The sequence below is a fragment of the Anticarsia gemmatalis genome, chromosome 10 (genome assembly GCF_050436995.1).
Source record: "Anticarsia gemmatalis isolate Benzon Research Colony breed Stoneville strain chromosome 10, ilAntGemm2 primary, whole genome shotgun sequence".
NCBI classification, from domain to species: Eukaryota; Metazoa; Arthropoda; class Insecta; order Lepidoptera; family Erebidae; genus Anticarsia; species Anticarsia gemmatalis.
The window spans coordinates 1,396,726-1,411,781 of record NC_134754.1 but is presented as its reverse complement, the minus strand read 5'-3'; the positions used below and the strand labels follow the sequence as shown (position 1 = coordinate 1,411,781).

At 34.1% G+C, this 15,056-nt stretch overlaps 1 protein-coding gene across 1 annotated transcript in view; it reads left to right on the top strand.

Moving 5' to 3' along the window:
* Positions 1 to 15,056, top strand: part of gogo (thrombospondin-1 like protein golden goal) — a 293,513-nt gene that overhangs the window by 57,633 nt on the left and 220,824 nt on the right. Inside the window, exon 2 of the mRNA XM_076118881.1 lies at positions 11,016 to 11,059. The gene's annotated coding sequence lies outside the window, so the exon portion shown is untranslated. The remainder of the gene's footprint in view (positions 1 to 11,015; positions 11,060 to 15,056) is intronic.

Genomic DNA, 15,056 nt, shown 5'->3' with positions numbered 1-15,056 from the left:
CAACAAAAGGTTAATTACGGTTTCCTGGTTTTCGTCGGTAATTTTCGGTTTTCTTACACGTGTTTTCTGAAAATTGTAGACATGGAATAGGAGAGTATGTTTAGTTACATATAGATGGATAGTATAGCTAAGATATCATATTTCGCTACAAGAAAAATTATACCAATCGAGTTTTCTTAGAAACAATTTAGGTGATTCGGCCGGTAATGTACGAAGGAATCTATAAGAGACACATTTATACATCAAAAACAAATATCAAGTTAGGTATATTCTATGTTTTACTCTTAATTTATCGCTAACAATTCATTGTCAGACATTTTGAGCGCATAAACCGCAAGTTAAAATTACGCAAATGTATTAAAATAATATTTATAATGCTCACCAGACCGAATGTATAACATTACAAAAGCAGAGAGCATTCTGTTCATCCACTGTGTAATCTAATTAATCAATAGCATCTACCCTTACTTCGAACATTTGAAAAAACGTCTAACCCACGCGGTTTTACTCGCACACTTGTTTTTAAAGTTTATAAAACATAATTCAATGTTTGTAGGTTGTTCTTGAAAGAAAGTAACCTATTTACGGGCTTGGATCTTTGGGTATCTCCATGCAAACATTCATCAAAATTGGTTAAACGATTTAGACGTTAGCGCGTTACAAACAGTTTTACGCATTTACTAACTAATGGTGACTAGCTTAGTACTTTTTTGAAGAGAATATCAGTCTTTGTTTCACTCCGACTTTTAAACTATATTTTAGTTAAAAAATTATCGGAATCTGCTAAGCGGTTTAGCTATAAGAGAATCATATAAAGTTAGACTTTAAAATATTAGAATGGAGAATAAAACTATGGATTCGAACGTAACAAAACACACCCTTAATATTCACAACGTTTGTATAAAATCGTTTTATATGAAACTTGAATTTCAAACCTAGTATTCCCGCGAATTGGCTTTGAAAATTTAATTCTTGGCGTGCATTTTTAGTTCTTGCGTTGACTATAAATTCGGTCGCCGGCGGCCATGAAAAGGGAATTAAAATGAAATGTGTTTATTTAGCGATGTCCTTTACGATCGTTATTTTTGCATAAACCTGTCTGAATTAATGCAAGAGGAAATACGAGGGTGGAAAGTGTGTGGTCGCGTCGCGTTTTGAATTTGAAAAGATGGCTTTGTGTCAACTTGTAAATACGTTTTATTTTTCATGTATTGTATTTGTAATTTTCTACGCTAATAGTGAGAGAAATGTATCTGAAACACTACTACCTACGATTTATCTTCTTGGACACACTATCTGTCTTTCTGTCGCAATTTTCGCATAAATATATAAGTTAACCGCTTAAGTCGCAACACACAGATTGTATTCTTATGTGTAAAACACTGTATTAAGTCAATTTAACAAATAAACATAAAATCTACAGTAAATTTTATTAATTCGTTGCTAAAAATATAAACACGCTTGCAGTTACGCGCAAAAAATATCTCCGAATGTTTTTTCTCGAAAGCCCTAGGGATGTTAAAATATATTTACATACAGACCGCTATAACTCACGAAACCCTCACTAGGGGTCGCTCTATGCACCGCACACTGCACTTAACAATTAAATATTAAATTTCAACCAAAATACGAAACAGATTGACTGCCTCCGTGGCGCAGTGGTTTAGGTCGCCACGCCGATACCACTGCAACGGGAGGTCGTGGGTTCGATTCCCACACGGGACAATTATTTGTGCGTTCCACAAATAATTGTTTCGGGTCTGGTTGTGCTTTGTGTCCGTTGTTTGTATGTTTGTAAAAGTCCCCGCGACACAAGAGCAATTCTTAGTGCGGGAGTTGTCTTTTTTAAAAGTGAAAGTTTAAAAAAGTGAAAAGATCCTTTCATAATTAAGTTTGAGAGTAACTTTACAACGAAACTTTAATTATTTATGATATCGTTCATAAGTAGTTTGTAATAGCCGGATTATATACAAGGCAGCCATTAAAAAGTTTGTTCTTGAAATGGAAATTGGTTTCGTCTTTTAATTGATTTGTTACAGTACTTTCAAGTTAAATCGGTCTCGATGTTTTTCAAGTAACCCATGTTCCTACTCTGATTTTAAAACAACAAAACTGATTGGCTAAAAAGGCCTTTACGCAAAGCCCTATTGTCTGAAGCAATTACTTTTTCAACTTGAATTTAATATTATTGTTCCAAATTTAAAATTAACGTTTTAAAGAATAGACTGAACGATGCGAGTTAACGAAGTTTTTTAAGAAAAATTAAAAACTTTATTGTATCGCATTATTTTTTCATAATTTTAGGGAAAAATAGAATAATATGTAATTCCTAAAATGGGGACTATTGTGTTTCTCAGTTGATAACTGTTGCCGTTGTAGAGTCACTATATTGTAGAAGGACATTGCTATTTTCCTTCGATTTCAGTGATAACAGCGATGTTCTGCGTAGTGTCTATCAAATTGACGTTCACCATTGTTCAACTATTACGAAATACTAAGTAAAAAAAAACCCTTCAAGCTAATTTACCTAACTATACAAACAGTAAAAAATAAACAACAATTTGCCGCACAAAAGCAATTTGCCGCCATTAAAACCAGAGACAACTTACAATGCAGATTTAGCACGAACAGTCGACAATTTGTAAAGTTTTTTCATCAAATACAAAAGTTACCTGGAACTTCGTATTCGAGTGCCCTAAAGTTCACTGACTCCTAAGTGGCGAAAACGCAACATTTCCTCAAGACGGAACAACAAATAACATTTATACGTTTTCAAAGGAAATTAGACCTTATTTGCATAGCGCTAAGGTTGGGGTATAGTTCGATAGGTGCAACAATACAGTAACGCATCTCTAGAGAACAGGGGAGTATAAATTGAACAAACAATGTATTGCAAAATGGCTACGAAATAACCTTCGGTGAATAAGTAGGATGGTTCTCAAAGTTTTGTTTGACTATCTTATACGTATTGTTGGACCGTGAATAAAAATATGTAACGCTTTTAAAGCATATTCCTCTCAAAGAGATTTGTTATTATAAATGTATTATAGACGGAGATCAAAGTAAATAAAAATCAGATTATAATTATTTATTCAGACCACAGAAAGACGGCTAGTTTGTTTAAAGTTTCTTAGTTCAAACGACTACTATGATGAGTTTATTACATCACAACAAAATACATTATCAATGAATCACTCAGTCTATTGTTGAAAAATCAATAGAACAAAATTAGTCCATTAATTAATTTCTAATCGATACATGCGCCAACAGACATAGTTTAGAACAATGCTTTCTAAAACCCACATAACTTAAAGTCATTCTTGCACCTTAAGTTTGAATCTTCGACTCTTACGTCAAACAAAACTACTAAACAGAATCAAAGACATGTTAAAGCGATCCAAGTTCTACCGCGAGAGGGAGACGGCAATATAGGGCATGTATACCGCTATCCTTTTCGAACTTGCATTGCTTCCTGAAGTTGAAAATTCCTTATTCGTCGAAGTCGTATAAATTCCTAATCAGTCTTGAACGTTTGATATAGAACTCGGATGAATTGTGGTACAAACTGGAAGTAGGAGAAAGTTTTACATATTATTATATAGCTGTTTAACATAAGTACATTGATTGTGTGATCGTTTTAAGTTGTAAGGCTTGTGAGTTATTGGGCGAAGGAGCAAGTAGGCTTCAATAATAGTTTAAGTGTAATAATTTATTTTGTACATGTTACAATATATACATTGATGTATGTAATTTATGTTTAACTAGCTGACCCGCGCAACTTCGCTTGCGTCACATAAGAGAGAATGGATCAAAATTTTCCCCGTTTTTGTAACATTTTTCACTGGTACTCTGCTCCTATTAGTAGTAGCGTGATGATATATAGCCTATAACCTTCCTCGATGAATAGACTATCTAACACTGAAAGTATTTTCCGAATCGGACCAGTAGTTCCTGAGATTAGCGCGTTCAAACAAACAAACAAACTCTTCAGCTTTATAATATTAGTATAGATAATATTAGTATAGATTGTCATTATGTATCTTGTACAGAATTGTAAGCAATTTATTTTAGTTTCACTATAAAAACAATTCTTTATGTAACTAAATATGTAAATTATATTTACATATTTAGATGCTCGTTAAGTTTAACATGGTGATAGTAAGAGACCCGTATTTGACTGTACTAACTTTATTGTACTTTAGTTAAAAGTAAAAAATATTTTAAAAAAGTGTCCTTAAGTTGAAATCTGTTTCTTTATTTTTTTGTCCGTGCACATCCTCTCTACGACAATTGGTATTATTATTGATATATTATTCATACTAATATTATAAATGTGAAAGTAACTCTGTCTGTCTGTCTGTTACTCAATCACGCCTAAACTACTAAACCAATTTGCATGAAATTTGGTACAGTGATATTTTAATACCCGAGAAAGGACATAAGCTACTTTTTATTCCGGGAAAATGACGCATTCCCATGGAAAAATTCAGGTGGCGGACGAAGTCGCTGGTAGAAACTAGTATTATATATTCGTAATATTATTGATAAGTAATATTATGCAATGAAAAAGTACATTATATTCACGCCTACTGTTTTCAATGCAATAACAACACATGTGATCACAAACTTGTTTTATATCAACAATACGCCCATGTATCACATTATAATATTAATTAAAACAGTTTAATTAAAGCTCTGTGCCAAATTGTCCGAGCGTTATTTACATTTATTTACTCTCTCCTTTAATAACAAGTTAGTACTGTGGGAAGGTTTGTTCATTAAATGTGTATTAGGACGCTCGTGTTGTTTGAAGGTTTTTTTTCTAGTAAATAAAGGTTTTTGTTGGCGTATTTAGGGGTATACACGTGTTGCTGGCATGTGTTGAGGTTGCTACTTATTAAGTGTTTTAGTTCTACGTAAGTTCAATATTTCGTATTCCTGCACTAATTTCGTCTTGAACTTGTGAGTAGTTTTTTTTTATATCTGATTTTCTTTTTCATATAAGTCCGGAATATACGTTAAGACAAATTTGCTAGTAGTTAATTGGTACTGAGTAACACGAAATCAAAATTGAAATACCTAGGCATATCCATACACTGGCTTTTGGATCGGTAGTAATCTACTAATCTGCTACTGTACTGTTGATGGCATTTAGTAGAGCGATTTCGTATTACTATTGGCAGGTATGAAAACTGCTTAGCGCCTCTGGTTAACTTTGCAAGAACTATTTTCTCCGAGAATGTCAATTACTGCTCGGGACCGATTGCAGAAAATACCACTACAGAACTTCATATCATAGAACTAAAGATAACCTCTCAAAAGATCGCTTTGTACTCTACCATGCGAGTCCCCTTACTCCCACAGTTTGACATAACTGTGTCTCTAGATACAGCTGTTAGTTCCCAACTTTCATCCCCGCATCTTTGTTGGTTTTGCTCAGACAATAGTTCGACGGAGATTAAAATTTAATTACGACGCCACTGAGTACTGACAAGTTTCTCATACTGAAGAAATTGTTTTGAATAAAACAGTAGCACGGTTCTACACTTGGTATGTTTACGTACCGTCGTATCGGTTTCGGATCAAGAGTTTAATACTGGAAATTAGTGTTTATTCGGAATACGGGCATTCACACCTGTCTATTAATAGGAAACATGTCAATTAATACGAAATTTCTCAATAGCCACTTAATAGTTGGTAGTGGTAAGAATTTGTTAAGTTTTGCGACCTTAGTTTCTAGTTAAGAAAACTACTAACCGGTATGATAGTGGTTATTTTGTTAGTGTTATGCACGGATTTCTCCTGAAATAAGAAGGTGCAAGATGGGGCATTTGCATAACATCAATTACACGTTTATTCTTCAGGTTTTCCCACGATGTATTTCTTTAATATTTAAACGATAACTATTTCTAAAATACACATAAATACAAAAAGTTATAAGTACGTTGCCTTCGTTTGGCCATTCACTCACGGGAAGTAAATACTCAAAAAACTAGCCTTTCTCTGCTCTACCAAAACGTCCAAAATACGTTCTCAAAATTTCAATTCGATCGTCGACTTTGAATGTAGTGTACGTAAATAGCTAGGAGCTAATGCAGCAATGTAAGCGGTCGCCGGCGTGTACACACTAAACATGTCAATCGTTGCACGAGACCGGCCGCAAGGGTAAATATCTGCCTTCGGTTACGTACACCGTGTCACGGCTCACGTTACATGGTTTAAATAGAAATGTCGTTGGTTAAAGCTAATCCTGTACAATTTAAGTTAACGTTTTGGACTAGTGTTACTTCAACATAGCGTATATAAGGTATTTGTAGCGCGATTCTCTTCTCTAAACTATCGAATAACCAGAGTTTGATATTTGAAATGTATCGAAAATAGTTCCTACGGCTCCCGATAGAGACGTTTATCCGTTTTTTATACAAAAAATCTCGATAGCTAGCCGGTTGTCAACGGTAGTAATAGAGAATCATGCTACTGTTTTCATTTTAAAGCGTACCCAAAATAATAAAGAGACTGAAGAGAAAACCTTATATTATATTCAATCATGCTTCTGTTTTATTTTCCTACATCTTTTTGACTATCTCAATATGGTTCAAAAGAAGAGTATAAGGTACTGTTTAAGTACATTAAGGCATGCTAGGAAATCTCTAACGGCAGCACTTAAGATTGAAAAACCTTAATGATCGGAAGCCAGACAGACGGTTAACATACTATATTATAATAAAATTTTAATGTAGTTAAAAAGGAAACTGATTGCAATTAATCTTTTATATATCCAGTGTGAATTACCACGTATCCTATAAGTTTATTGGTATCATTTAAATAATATATTTAAAACATATTCTAATTATAGATATAGGTTTTTGACTGGAAATATGAATTCACGGTAGCAAATACTTGTACTTTTCCAAGTTACAACCAATGAATTTACGGCCATTGATAGATACTGATTGATATTGAATACCGAAGATTAAGGCTTCCATTATGCACTTTTAAGTACCTAATATTCATCTTATATATCGAGTTCCTCCGTGTTTCGGAAGGCACGTTAAATTGTTGGTCCCGGCAGTAATTTTCGAAGATCTTCGACAAACGTTAACAGTAGACAGAAGCTTGAAAGTCTGACAACCAGTCTTACCGAAGGGTATCGTATTATAACCCAGGTAAGTTTTGGAGGTCAGATAGGCAGTCGCTCCATGTAAAACACTGGTATCAAGCTGCATCCGGTGAGACTGGAAGCCGACTCCTGCATAGTTTGGACCAAAGGCTAAGCTAATATATAGCTTCTTTGCTAAGAAATTGCTGCTTTCTATCTCAAAATATTTATAAACGTTCAAATAGAAAAAAAGTAAAACCTTAGTAAGCGATGTTATTTCGTATGTAAAACGTATACCAGTTGACGGGTCGAGAGGATGAGTCCTAGTTTATTTGTCGGCCATGTTTGTGTTAACTCGACAAATGGCTGCGTAAATTAACATCGGCTCATGTACACAAATGTTAGTTCTATCCTTGTTTCCTGACTGTTTAGGATACGGCAAGGAAATTACTTTCTGTACGGTACATATTGAAATACTTTGTATTTTATTTCGCTGTTTTATTTGTGTTTGAAATATTTTACAAACCGATATTTTGTTTGTTTGTTTTTATAAAATGTTTTTCAAAAAACAATATACTATGATTTCTAGGGAGTAGGTAGAACTAAATACCACAATGATAAGGAAAAATCGCAACGAATAGTTAATAAAACATTGCTCCACACAGCAAGCTGGAGACTGTAACTGGTGCAAACTGGCCGAAACGTCAAGCAAATCGAAGTTGTTAATGTATAATAGCTTCATTCCTATCTCTAAGTCCATATAAACATAAAAAGAGAATCTCTAAAGTGATCATTTCACACACGTTCACCACCTAAACTCATAACGCAACAACTCAATCCATTTTACGACACATCGCGACATCAACGCCATCTATACTCGTGTTTAAGTTTGAGAGCCGCTGTACGATGACCCTCTCAATATTTCACGGCCCATAGCGCCCCCTACCGCCTCCCCGATGATACGATGGACACCGCTTTTTACCGTCTTTATTAAGATTGGTCGGGTGTCAATGACTTGTAGTGTTGTTGAAAGTTTGATAGCATTGAAATTGTTATGTATATTACTTAAGTGTGGTGTACATAGAAAAGTGTACCTTCAGATAGGATAGAGTCATTTGTAGTAGAAGTGGTTGCACCCAGTCTTTACCATTTTAGCAAGAATATTTAAGCGTAGAAATAAATAATAGGTCACGTTTTTCAGAATGTAGTTAGTTTCCTGAAATGCCCGTATCAAATACGCGCTTATTACAGGGATAAAGTCATGTGTGATAATGGGTGTTATTTTACCCAGTTTTTTTTATTTTCGCAGACATATTTTGGTGTATAAATTACAGATTTTTGGAATAGGTAGCTAAAGCTTTTCAGAGGGCAGTTCATTTCTAAAATGCATATTCAGTAAAGGCAGATCAATATCAATAGATTTCATAAGAATAGGGCAGAATAGCGTAATACTCAAGTTATGTAAGGCACCATATAAGATTAGATGAACAAATAATTATTTTAAAGATTTTAATTCACATAAAACGATTCTATTTTAAGAACGTATATAAAAGGTAAATTATCGTTTTCTTATATTCGTTTTTACAGATGTTTTTTCGTGAATAAATAATAGTTTTTGTTATAAATCGTGGTTTGACTAAAGGTCGTAAATCGTGCCTTTTTTCCAAGTTGTTTATTTAGTAAAGAAGACTTTATTAGGTATACGTCGCGAGCGTAGATTTATACACACATATCCGGAATTCAAGGCAGCTCTGTTTTTATACTAGTCATTTTGCTATATTGAGTTACTTTATTTTTTTGTTTATTTTGTCATGGTTGAGGAAAGAATATAGCGCTATGATTTAACCCAAAATTTAGGAGTATTGGCGAGAAATCGGTACAGATAGTTAGTAATGCGATTGTATTTAATTTCTTTATGACGACAACTCTTGTTAGTTACTCTTGTATAGCGAGGATTTTTACAAACATACAAAAGTCGGACAGAATATACAACCACACTCCCATAAAATCTAATGATCATAGATAGTGGCATGGCGATACGCTGTCGCTGCCACAAATCCACGATCTCCTAACGCGAAGATAGTGGCATCGCAGTCACCTTAACCATTGAGCTACTGACGCCCGTAAAGGGTTAGGAATCATATTTTATAGTTGCAGCAATTTCTACTCTCGAGATAAAAATTCTCTTACGACTAAAAGTGGTTAGGCCTTAGTCTATCATGCTGGCCAGTTAACGTTGGGCAATTGGTCAGTAGATTACTGTTTAAACCATCTCCCCTTTACGTGGAGTTAAATGTACTATTTTATCAGTCCATTAAAACCCTTTTATTAACTTTATCTACCATTAAAACGAATCTCCAAATCGCGGCAAGCAGTACCACAGATAATAACAGCAGTATGGCAACATATTGTTATATTTTATCCTGGCAACCTCATTAGGCTGAATGGCTCAGCGCCTCGGTGTGGGTGTCATAATAAAAAATAAAATCGTCCATTTAACGTTATCTATGGGTTTATACAGGGTGTTTTTGATTGGGGAGTGATATTCGCGATTTTGTTTATCATAGATATTGCTAACCTTTTGTGGAATTTTTCGTATAAAAATTAATGGGATGTGACGATACGGATTATAGCTTTTGAAATTATAGCTAATATTTAGTATTATTTATCTCAGTGGTAGTATAGTTCCGGATACGATATTTGCATTATAAAAGTATTTTTTTGCATAATTTTAAATATATTATGAACATTGTATAAATGTATAGCTTGATGTATTTTTTTTTATTACCTAAAGACCTGCCTTCCTTAGTCTACATAGTTCTGATGACTATAATAGTAGTCGTAGCAATATTAGGCCTGGTGTCTCCACTTCTGGATAAGTACCAGATAACTTATCAGAAGGAATTTTGACAGTACTTGTTTACATCTACTGTCACTCTATCGAACTCGTTTGACACATATTCATAACCTGTCAAACTAAACATTAGTCAAAAATAAGGTCTGATTATCATAAAATCACTACACCAACATACTGAAAATATTTTAACTGTTACGAATATTTTTTTATCATAATTTGCGACCTCTCCTTGCTTTACCCCTACATCCTACTAATATTATAAATGCGAAAGCTTGTGAGTATGTATAATTATGTTTGTTACTCTTTCACGCCAATACTACTTAATCGATTACAATGAAATTTGGTATGTAGGTAGCTGAAGGCCCAGAATAACACATAGGCTACTTTTTATCCCGGAGTTTCCGAGGGATTGGGATTTACACGGGAAGGGTTTTCACGCGGACGTAGTCGCGGGCGGCTTTTAGTAGACAATATAATTAAGACTTCATTGTCAATCACTCTATCTTACAAGTATGCTATTACATGACAAACAAAGTACTCTATGTTGATACAATGATTAGATACAGACTCTCAGTAGTTAACTTGTCACTATGAAGTCTTCTATTGTCTATTTACTCTGTATATTATTAGGTGTACTATTAAATTTGTTACTAACTATAGATAATGATAGACTTAGTAATGACTTTGTTTTGCATGCAATTTTAATTCTAGTTATGCGTTTATTTTTATTTTACTACTACTTTTGTAGAAGCTTTTTTTACAAGAATTTATGAAATAAATAAAGTCCCTAAATAATTTAACAAATTAAATTGGAGGGCTGTATAATTATCGATAAATAATCCATTCTGCAAGTTTCATTGTATCTTTTTACCTCTTTTGCGTTGACTAGTGTTACACTTTTCGTCTTTTAAATCTTTTTCGACTACTTCTACCACTTTATAAAAAGTAATTATTTATTTTAATAACGTGATCTTGACGTATCAAAATGCAACCCTCTACTTTGAAAGTTAATTAATCATGGAGCACGATTAATCAATTCTCATTATAAACTTTTTTCAGGTACTCACTTAATTGGCTTAAGTGGGCTGCATTTGCGAAAACAGGTAAGTCTACTTTTAACGCATTTACTTTTAACAAAAAAAATATTTTTATGTAAAATGAAACCCGAATTCGTAATGAATGTTGCCAGTGATTAAATTAAATTACCTCATAAACTTGCCAATATTGTATTTGTTAAATAATAATCATTATCATCGACAGATAATATGCAAATTAGTGCGTAAAATAAATATCTGATGGGTTCGTTTCAAAATAAATATTTTGGCAGTTATAGCTCGGAAATTAAGTTTCGGAAATTGTGTTTATTTTTGGTTCATAACACGACTGTAGATGATAAAAATAACTTTTGGATACATTAATGTGTTGTTTTATATCCGTAACCAGTTGTATTTAGATGTTATCTTGCGATTCTTATAAAGAACTGCGGTTTAATTGGCAATAAAGTATATATTTAACACAATATGACGTCACGCTGCATGGGTTCCCTTGAAAACAACAGATTTTATGTTCATGCTAGTTCTTTAATCTCAAATAATATACTTAAATATCAGCAGCAAGTATCAGTTTAAGTTGATGCTCTCATCATCTGTAATGATCTCGTTCCTTAATTCATTCGATATCTTCGCATAACCTGTATTTTTTTTATTTAAAAAAACCTTGAGCTCGTAACTTCCCTGACACGTGTAATTTAAGAAGAAAGCTACGTAACTTTGTTCCTGAGATATTTTCTACGAAACTGCTAAATCGACTTTAAAAATGTTAACACCTTTTCCACAGCATTATTTCCTCGAAACATATGAGCCTTTTTGTCTCAGAAAATACTGAGAAAATCACGTTGAAATTGCAGGCGTGGTATATAAAATTTACCTTCGCCTCACCATATTAAAACCATGAACAACAAGTTCAATTTTACACTTTTAATATCGCGTGGTAAGAAGTGTCATGGCGGCCGGTGACGTCACAGCGTGTGTTTTACGACTACCCACGGTTATGAGGCTCGAGGGATTCGCGTTCACTTTATGGTTATGCAAGAGTATTATTATTATTTAGTCAGGTGCCTGGATTTTCATAGCGTTGATGAGTTTGTGGTGATGTATGTGTGGTTTTTGAGATATGTTTCGTATAAAATAGTATTATATCCTTCAATCTTTCGTCAAAGTATTTGGAGGCTTACGTGGGTGGGATACGTACGTACGTAGGTGTAAGTTCATTTTGCTCTGTGTCATGGAGAATTTACTAAAAATCATTGTAAAACAAAGCCCCGAATGTAAACGTGAATCTTTTCTGAATAACAAAATAAATATTTAGTTAATTGGAAACCCGAAAGTATATTATATAAAATACATACGATAAAACACACCTTTTTCCCATAGTGGTAGGTAGAGCCCAAAAAACGATCGGTACGATAATTGTAAACTTGCCTTGCCTCATTCACATCCATACATCTTGTCATACAGGGCCGCCGGTTACGAGTACTTTGCACCTGACCTACATATGTATAATTGTATCATGCTATTGATAACTAGGAAAGATAGTAGTTTGGTGCCATATGGCAAAAGTATTGGTACATTAAATTGAAACACAATAAAATGCATTATGTTAGTCAATAATGAATAATATTGAATAATATTCTATAATGAACAGTATTGAACATAAAATATACTACTGTGTCCCAAATTCCAACTTTGTGAATGGTAATATTAACTGTATTTCAATCACTTATGGTCACATCATGTGACCATAAGTGATTGAAATGAACAGAACATTGGAATAATTTGATATTGTCATATAGTTTCAATTTATCAGTTCCAATTTGACTAGAAGTGAGTGAGTCAGTGGTATAAGTTGGTAGCTTGCAGGTTCGAACCCGAGGCAACTCGTTAGTCTCTTTTCGAAGAAATAATTATCACTGGTTCCAATATTTTCAAAATCGGTTCAGCAATTTGTCGTGACATCCGTAACAGATAGGCAAACTTTCAAATTAACAATATGAGTATGACTAAGTTTAAGTACAGAGATAAGTAAACAAAAACCAAATCACCGTTTGGTCTCCGTCTACGCCCATGGCATAAAGGCGTAATCTATACTAATATTATAAAGCTGAAGAGTTTGTTTGTTTGTTTGAACGCGCTAATCTCAGGAACTTTCATTGTTAGATAGCCCATTTATTGAGGAAGGCTATATATTATCATCACGCTACGACCAATAGGGGCAGAGTACCAGTATAAAATGTTACAAAAACGAGGACAATTTTGACCCATTTTTTTATGTGACGCAAGCGAATACAATATATGTATGTATGTAAGTAGTCAGGTACAAGTAGGTACCACATTTACATTACGTCATGACACTTTTGTTGCACACAGTACATAAAATAAAATCTTATGTAATGTTCATCCGTCGAATACATTTCCTGCAGCCAGCGTGTTGTCGTGACTACTCGCGACTCGCCGACTGTACCCCGCACGTTCGCCGGAGTGCATTCGACATGTTCGTGAAACATGACATTTTATTAAATTTTCAGCTTAGCTTTTATTGTTTTATCTTGAAAGTATGAAATGACATTCTAAAAGCATCTTTGAATGCACTTTTTCTTGATTTGTCAACTGATTTCTACATCAAAAATGTTTGGCCTTTTTACCTGTCGAAGACTACGCACTATGCATATAAAATCACGTCTTTTCCTCATGTGTATAGGTAGAGACTAAAGAATACCAGTTGCTTTGCTTCATTCACATTCATACATCTAGTCATATTTAAGGCCTGTTACTACGCTGACTAACAATTTGTTAATGCAACAATTGAGCCTAGTCTGTAACAGTGAGTTAAGCAGCCTTTGGTGCGGACAGTTCATGGATAGGTGACCACTTAGTAAAGAACGAGGGAATAATTAAAATCAATCAAAATTTAATCGTATATGAATCAAAGTAGATCACCTGAACTTTAGCCCGTGGTTCAAGCTAATTACAATCTATGTACAAACACTGATTTCATTAATATCGTTACATAACACGTCAATATTTATTTAGCTGTTTCAATAACTAGTTGTTTATCGTTCACTCGTATTTGTGGGAGCATTGCTCTGGTAATTATTATAACACTAGCTGACCCGCGCAACTTCGCTTGCGTCACATAAGAGAGAATGGGCCAAAATTTTCCCCGTTTTTGTAACATTTTTTATTGCTACTCTGCTCCTATTGGTCGTAGCGTAATGATATATAGCCTATAGCCTTTCTCGATAGATGGGTTATCTAACACTGAAAGAATTTTACAAATCTGACACAGTAGTTCCTGAGATTAGCGCGTTCAAACAAACAAACAAACTCTTCAGCTTTATAATATTAGTATAGATAGATTCGATAACAGTTGTAAAGACGAGTTAATTTTCAAACGTTATCATGTTTTCTATTGTTCCTTGATGATTGTGTATCTTAGTTGACAACTATTTGATACTATATGTAGTACAATGGCCTTAATAGATAATAATTATGCAGTACAATAGTTATTGAATCATGTCCTCCTGGCCGATATTCGGCTTGGCCAGTTTTATTGAAACCAGCCAACTGTGCAGGACTTTGTTTATAGTGTGAGCACAATACACAGGTAAACTCTATTCCTTTACTCTCATAGCCCGGTGGAATGGCTAAACCGTCACGACCAGTGAGAGGTCAGGCTCAGGACCGACAGTTTCACTTTCTCTTATAAATCTCTCTACATAAATATATAAAAGTAAATAAGCGAAATTAAATACCTTTATGTCTATAATATCTGCTAAAATTATTGCGATACAAGAGCATTGACATAAAGTAAATAAATAAATAAATTTAACCCATTAATGTCCCACTGCTGGTCGAGGGTCTCCTCCCGTAATGAGGGAGGGGTTAGACCTTGAGCCTACCACGCTGGCCAAGTGCGGGTTGGGGTCTTTGCATGCCCTCAATGTATTAAACAATTTTTTTTGGCATGCAAGGTTTTCGTTTCACGTTGTTTTCCTTCACCCTTGGAGCATGTGATCATTATTTCTAATACACACATAACTTC